The following is a 6869-nucleotide window of genomic DNA, read 5'->3' on the forward strand; positions in this document are numbered from 1 at the left end:
CAGAACCCTGCTTCTACAGTGATTCATTTTTGGTAGTTAACTTCCCCATTGCCGTGACAAAACACCCTGACAAGAGCGACTTAACGAAGGGTCTCTTCTGGCACACAGTTTGAGGGCACAGTCCACCGTGGCAGAGAAGCCGCAGCAGCAGGGGCGTTGGCAGCTGCGCTCACACTGCATCCCCTCTCAGGAAGCTGAGAGCAGTATATGCGACTACTCGGCTTGCTTCATCTTCCTATTCACTCCAGGACTCCAGCCCATGGAATGGTACCATCCACACTCAGGGTGGATCTTCCCAACTCAATTAAGCTCATCTTGAAACTCCTTCACAGACATGCCCAGAGGTTTGTTTCCATGGTGAGTCTAAATCCCATCAAGTTGACAATCCAGATTAACCATCACAATTCCTGAAGTAGTTTCAGGCCAGCCAAGACTCAGTGGGGGTAGGCAGATAGACAAAGCCCTCGGTGCAGGGCGTGACGCTCATCTCAAGCCGTCTATAATCTGCCAGGCTGGCACAGACACTGGATGAGCGAGGAAGAAAATTAGCAATCAATTGAGCAAACAAATCTGTGAATGGGAGCCTCCAGCGGACTCCATGCATGACCTCCTTGCTCAGCTCTAGCACTCAGCTTGGACTCTTAGAATAAGATATTAATGCTAATTTGCTTACAACTAGGTGGTTTCCTTTTTTAACCCCAGAGTTAGGAAATATCAAAACTGAAGGGATCCTTGGGGTACAGAAATCTACTTTGGTCACCCCTCCAGCCGAGTGAAAGGAAGAGGGTGAAGAGGGACTTGCCTATTGCATCCATGGTGGCCGTTGGCCTATGGTTGGAATACTGCAAAGACTTCTCTCTAGGGGTGAGCTAGTTCTAGGAGCATAGGAGTCTGCCTTACCAGTCCCTTGTGAAGCTTCATCTCCAGTATTCCCTGTTGGTGCCCTATTGGGAACAGTTACTGTAACATCTTTAGAACCCAGACATAGGAAGAGCCAAGGAGGTCATGGTGGGAAGGGTCTCAGACCAGGAACTCACAGAGCCCCTCTGTTAGCAATGCTCCACGTTTGTTCCAATGGTGGCCCACTCAGCGGCCAATCACATAGCCACACGACCCAGACAGTGATGCCTATGGTGAGGACCCAGGCACTGTGTTGTTCCACAGTCCACAGTCCAGAGGCGTGTGTACATTTGTGGCCCATGAGCATCATGGGAAAAATCATATAATAAAAATAAGCTCTGGCTTATGTTGAGTGCCTACTAAGCAAGACTCTGATTTCAGTCTCCTCAATTTATGGATGAGAGAACCAGGTCCAGAAATGTTGGGTAATCCTGGTTCTCCTTGGTTAATACTTCACCTGCTAGGACCAAACCAGGCCGCCTACTCCTTTACCTCAATCAGCCAACACAGATGTCACAGCCCAGTCTACTGGGAGATCTCAGGGGGTCTCCGGACACCTTTCATTCAATCCCAGAGAAAGCAGAGCTGAGGGAATGCTGACCTCAGAAATGGGACTCAGCACAAGAGAGACCCACTGGGCAGGGGAGGAGACGTCTGAGAGCTGAGAAGCCTCAGGGCAGGTTGGTAGGAGATGCCTGAGGTATACGCAGTCTCATGCTGAGCAAGCCACATGCCGTTGCATGGATTTCTGTGGAGACTTTCTAGTCAATCCAGATAGAAAGAGCAGAAAATGACCAAATGAACGATTCCATCCGAGTGAGGCGAACCAGCGAGTTTCCTGGAGTTATTTACAGGCATGTGGGCAAAGGGTTATTTACAGGAGCATGGGTGACTCAAAGGTAGCTTTTGTCACTGGAAAGCCCACCCTAGCATGAGTGATGACCCTAGAAAGCTGTGTCGCTGGAGCCTCCTTCACAGCTTGTGGCCAGTGCACAGCTTGTGGCCAGTGCTCAGCTTGTGGACGGCGTCACCATTGAAGAGTCTCCTCTGCCTCAGCAACTGTGTGCTATAAGCTCCTTAGATATTTCTTGTGAGTTTTATGAGCCTTCTGACCCTTCTGTTCTCCAAGAGACAATGTTTGAATCCAGGGCAGTGGTTCTCAACCTGTGGATCATGACCTTCTGGGGTTGCATATCAGACATTTACCTTATGATTCATAACAATAGCGATCTTACAGCTATGAAGTAGCAATGGAATAATTTTATGGTTGGGGGTCACCACAATGTACACCACAACTGTACATAAGGGTCGAAACATTAGGGAGGTATAGATGGATTTTTCTTTTGGGCCGCCAGCTCACAAAAAACAACACAGAGACTTATTATTAATTATGAAAGCTGGGCCAGTAGCTTAAGCTTGTTCCTAATTAGTTCTTATAACTTAAATGAACCCATATCTTTTAATCTATGTCCTTTTGCGTGGCTCAGTCACCTTTACTTCGTAATGCCCATGCTGCTTGCTTTATGTCTCCTGACATCTCTGCCCTTCTTCTTTCCAGCATTCTCTCTGCCTCGAAAATCCTGCCTAGCTATTGGCTATTTAGCTTTTTTATTAGACCAATCACAGTGACATATATTCACACATAAAAAAATATTCCACATTTCCCTTTTTTCCTCTAAATAAAAAAGAAAGGTTTTAACTCTGACATAATAAAACTATAAATAATAAGAACAATTATCAGACACATTTGTATTTGGCATATTTGGAAAAAATACTCCCATTATTTATTTTATCTCGATGAGTCCAAAGCTCTGTACCTAATTTACCTTCTGTCCTAATTAAGGAAAACTGCAACTATAACTACCTAGTCTTCAAATCCATCAAAGACTCCAGAAGGATATAATATTACCTGAGTAAACAGGAAGTGTAGAGTAAACAACTTCCAAAACTAAGAAATGACAGAGACAGCTGGCTGCCTGGACAGTCACCCCAGGGTTCCTAGGCAACCTTGGGGCATCCATCTTTGGCCTACAGGCCTAGGATATTTGACAGACTTTTCTGTGAAGTGAGAATTTTGAAAGACTGTCCTACCTTGTCTTGTCAAAGTTTGGCAGACACTTTTCTGTGTATTCTGCTTGTCCAATTTGGACAGTATACTGTCAGCAGTCAAGGCAAGGACAATTTCTTTCCAAAATGACTGACTTTTGCCACAAAGAAAGCAAACTCCATATGGAGGCTCTTTGATGGCCATCATCCTTTTATGAAGTAGATTATGCTGCCAAGAACAGGCATGTCTCACTGTCATGAAAATCCCTACATTATTAAAACATTTTAAATACCATATTCTATAGGTCTTTAAAGTGTTTGAAGACCATCAGTCTATCTAAAATATATCCCTGTTTGACCTTGAAAATATACCTAACATAACAGTAAGTTTGATTATTATAGATGACTATTAACCTGCATTTCTTTACTACCATAAATAGTTTGCAATAATAACTTTCAAGGACTAGAAATTTACACTACATTGTTAAATGAACTGCATAGGCACAATACCTTAAGCAAGACATGTGTGTCTTGGACATGTATGTACAGTATGTTCTAGCAAAAATAACCTTAAATTTGTATTAATATACAAAATTCCATACCAATGTAAAATATTTGAGACAAGTGGTTGTTCAAAAGTAGACTCAACAATCCACCCTTTTATTCCATCATTTCTATATTATATCCTTCCTTTTTCATTTTAGAAAGAGACCCTTGAATCTAATCTCCCTTGTTCAACTTTTTTCCTGACCATTACCAATAACAACTTGTAACCAACCCCCCCAATGATGGCAAACATCCATAACCCACCAAACAACCAAAAACCACCTACGCTCCTCCTCTTGGGAATGTAGGCATTGTGTTATCTAGACTGCTTCCTGTAGTCTCAGGGTGCTGGAATTTTTGAGGGATCCTGAAAAAAATTAAGATAATGGTCAAGTCCTGGGGGAGCTAGCTGTTGTCCAGTCTTGGTGTGATGGGATAATGTAAAAATTTTCTAAAGTTCTGGATGGAGTAGTCTGTGAGGCTGGACCATCTCAGTCAGCAGTCTTGAAGCTTTTCTGGATGCAGAGTTCTGAGTAAACTGCAACAGAGGCGCTCTGAGAGGCTGGATCACCTGGGCCACCCATTTTCATTAGTGTCTGGTCCCCTTGCTCTGAAAACATATAAACTTTCAAAGGTAACATACATATATATCTGCATTATCACAAGTACGGAATGTGTGATGTGCACAAGTCAGTTAAAGATGATTTTTTGTTTTATGTTTAAGCAGGTAAAAGGCATCTGTCAACTTTACAAGTTAGTTTGGACTGTATAATCGAACTGTAATATAAATCTCTATCCATGACATATGAAAAGATGGTATGTAATAATAAGTCATGAGGACTCTGTAGCCAAAAAGACTGATCATTGTCTCATCTCATCTCAGAGCTGCTCCCAGGTCAAGGGATCAGCTTACACATCACCTGTCCTGTAGTCTTTTTTGGCTTCCTCCCCCATGTCTGCAGCCAAGATACTCAGGAGGTCTCCCCTGGTCCAATCTGATCTCTATTAATCTGGAAGGAATCCACAGGCTTTCTTTTCCTGTGGAAACAAAAGCATAACCTCTCCCCCAGTGCAACACATTTTGAAATGAAGACATTTTAAAAATATATAGGTTGGTTCAATTTAGCAGTTTCATAATCCAGTGTCTCTCACCAGCTATTGTTTTTTGTACATTAGCATTTTAAAAAATTCAAATCTAACAAGATTTCCATATAGGATCCAGACTCCTTGTGTATTTTCCATCCTTGCTTGGCTTATGTGTTTTATTAGTTTACTCTTTTTTAAAGACTCTATTATTTTTAAACTATCCATTTTTTTCTATGATTGTCTATGCTTTTTTCTGTCTTAAGCTTACACACATTTTGAAACATATTTTAACCTGTTTAGAGGTTCTTTTCTGTCTGAACCTGCTTTACTGTGTGTCTGTAACCTTTTTTTTTTTTGTCTGCACGAGCAAAATCTTAAACCACTGCAGAGCTAGCTTAGCTCATGGTGTGCTTACAAGGTTCCTGCTGACAGCTCAAGCCCGCAGACAGCGGCCTGGAAACGCCTCTCTGTATCACGGCTTGTGTGAGAGACTGCAGGACTAGGAAACCTTGTTTGCCTCCAGTTTTGTGTGTTTGGAACCTTTTAAGAAGCTTTCTCAGGTCTTATGTGGAAATATGTGCCCGGACATTGGGTGCCATTTGTAGGTGGATTTTTCTGTTCCACCAGCCAGCTCCCGAATCACAACCTGGAGACTTATTATTAATTATGAAAGCTTGGCCAATAGCTTAGGCTTGTTCCTAACTAGTTCTTATAACTTAAATGAACCCATATCTTTTCATCTATGTCCTTTTGCGTGGCTCAGTTACCTTTGCTTCGTAATGCCCATGCTGCTTGCTCTATGTCTCCTGACATCTCTGCCCTTCTTCTTTCCAGCATTCTCTCTGCCTCGAAAATCCTGCCTAGCTATTGGCCGTTTAGCTTTTTTTATCAAACCATTCACAGTGACATATATTCAAACAGTGGAAAGGAATATTCCACAACATGAAGACTGAGAACTAGGGGGAAAGCGCTATACAACACAGGTTTGCTGCTGCGTTGGATGGAGTATAAACGATACGTTGGCCCGTTAAGACTGCATGGTAGAATCTAGTGGGGGCAGGATTTTCAGCTGGGGAACTCTGTACTCTAAGTTCAAAAAGGTGGCCCAGGGCACTTGTCTGGAAGACCTGCTCTTTTCTAGTTCACAGATTTCCTGAGGAGCTCTGTCCCCTCCACCAAGACTACCTTGGGTGCTAGGAGACAGGGAAATCACATTGTACAAAGTCACAGCCCAGCTGGCAGAGAGAGACACACAGGACAAGTACCCATGTAGTTCACAGAAAACAGAGGAACCTCCAGGCTCAGGAACCCCAGGGCCTTTGCCCCTCCTCCCAGGAAGAGAGGTTTCCATGTTGAGCAAGATAGTGCAAGTCAGAGGCTGAGCCTGACCATCCTGGCCCAGGCTGATTCCCAGAACTGTGGGGCATCAGGGCCAAGTTACTGACTCACCCTACAACCCTCCACACAGTCACTTCCCTTCAGAGCAGTGGTCCAGACTTGAAATTGGGCATCCCCGCATCCCTGGCCACTAGGGCCTGGGCCTGGAGCCCAGACAGGCCTTTCCAGTCTTTCTGAGCAAAGTTTACTCGTCACTGGCAATTGTGTTGTGTCCTGGCAGGAAAACTCCAGAAGGTCTTGGTGGTGGGAACCATTCAGGAAGCATCCTGGAGGTGTCTGGGCCACTATGAAGGCTCAGCTGGAGGTGGGGAATGGTGGTTAGGGCCCAGCAGAGGACACAAGGCCCAGTTCCAGGTCCTTCAGCAAACCCAGGGCACATGGGATGCAATGACATGGAGATGGAAAAGGGCCTTGTAGAAGGGCCGCCACAGGGGGTCCAGCCAACGCAGAAGAATCGGAAGCAACGAGGAAGACACTGAGGCTCACATTTATTCATATAAAGAGCAAGTTCCCAGCCTGCTCTGAAGACACGGGGAAATCAAGGAGCTGGAGAGAGTGAGGCAGGAGCATCACAAATTCCAGGCCAGCCTGTACGACACTTTCAAAAATGCTCGTTTCCAAAAGCTGGGGATGTAGCTTTGTGGTAAAGGACCCCTCCTTAACCTGTGCAAGGCTCTGAGTTCAACCCCCAGAACCATTTGGAAATAAAATAGCATGTTTCCAAACCAAAATAATAATCCAGTATTCTAAAGAGGTTTTAAAGCATATCCTTGGATCCATAAAAACATCAGAAGGAACACAATGAATTGTTAACAGATGGTATCACTACACATGGAGCTTATAGGGATCTCCCCTGTCCCTAAGAGATCAATGGGAGAACAAGATTTGGTGAC

Source organism: Peromyscus californicus, unplaced genomic scaffold (genome assembly GCF_007827085.1).
Source record: "Peromyscus californicus insignis strain IS unplaced genomic scaffold, ASM782708v3 Scaffold_12__1_contigs__length_115047231, whole genome shotgun sequence".
In the NCBI taxonomy this organism is placed as follows: Eukaryota; Metazoa; Chordata; class Mammalia; order Rodentia; family Cricetidae; genus Peromyscus; species Peromyscus californicus.